The following is a 662-nucleotide window of genomic DNA, read 5'->3' as shown; positions in this document are numbered from 1 at the left end:
TTTTTCAATCGGTAGGGAGTCTCAAGCTCTGAGCTCCAGTTCCGGGCGAGTCTCTGGGGACCCAGACTCATACAAGAGAAACTGGACTGTCTGTCATTGGTCAGAACTCGAGGGCAGCTTTCTCTCGGAGGTGCTTGCAGCGATTGCCGGGACACTGAGAAGCAGGGCCTCTGAGGGCAGCCATAGCTGCTTGTTCCACCCTGTTGATCCCCTGGGACCCCCGCCTCATCCAAGCTGTGCGCCGGCTTTTGCATATGAAAGGCCTGGCACTTTGCAATCTGAAAATTACCTAACAAACTTGCAGCTGGCCCAAGGCCCCATGGCTACTTGCATTGCTTCACAGCTGAGCTACTGCTGGGTAGCCTCAGGGAGAGGCTAGATTAGCACCTCCTTAGAGATCCAGGAGCCAGTGTGCCCGGTGGTCAGAGTGGGACCATCCAGATTGCAGCTCCTCGGATCCATAAAGGACACACTCAGGGGGCAGACTCAGTGAGCACCAAAGCCCCACTGAAGCAAGTCTTGCCCCACAGGGGTGTTTCCAGCACAGAAGTTCTCCCACTGCAGACACAGCTGGTTCTCACAGCCAATTGGCCTGGAGGTCAATTCCTCCCAGTGATACCTACAACAATCAAGGCTTAACTACAACAAGACTGTGCACAAAG

This window comes from Myotis brandtii, unplaced genomic scaffold, assembly GCF_000412655.1.
Source record: "Myotis brandtii unplaced genomic scaffold, ASM41265v1 scaffold703, whole genome shotgun sequence".
NCBI classification, from domain to species: Eukaryota; Metazoa; Chordata; class Mammalia; order Chiroptera; family Vespertilionidae; genus Myotis; species Myotis brandtii.
Note: the sequence above shows the minus strand (reverse complement) of the source record.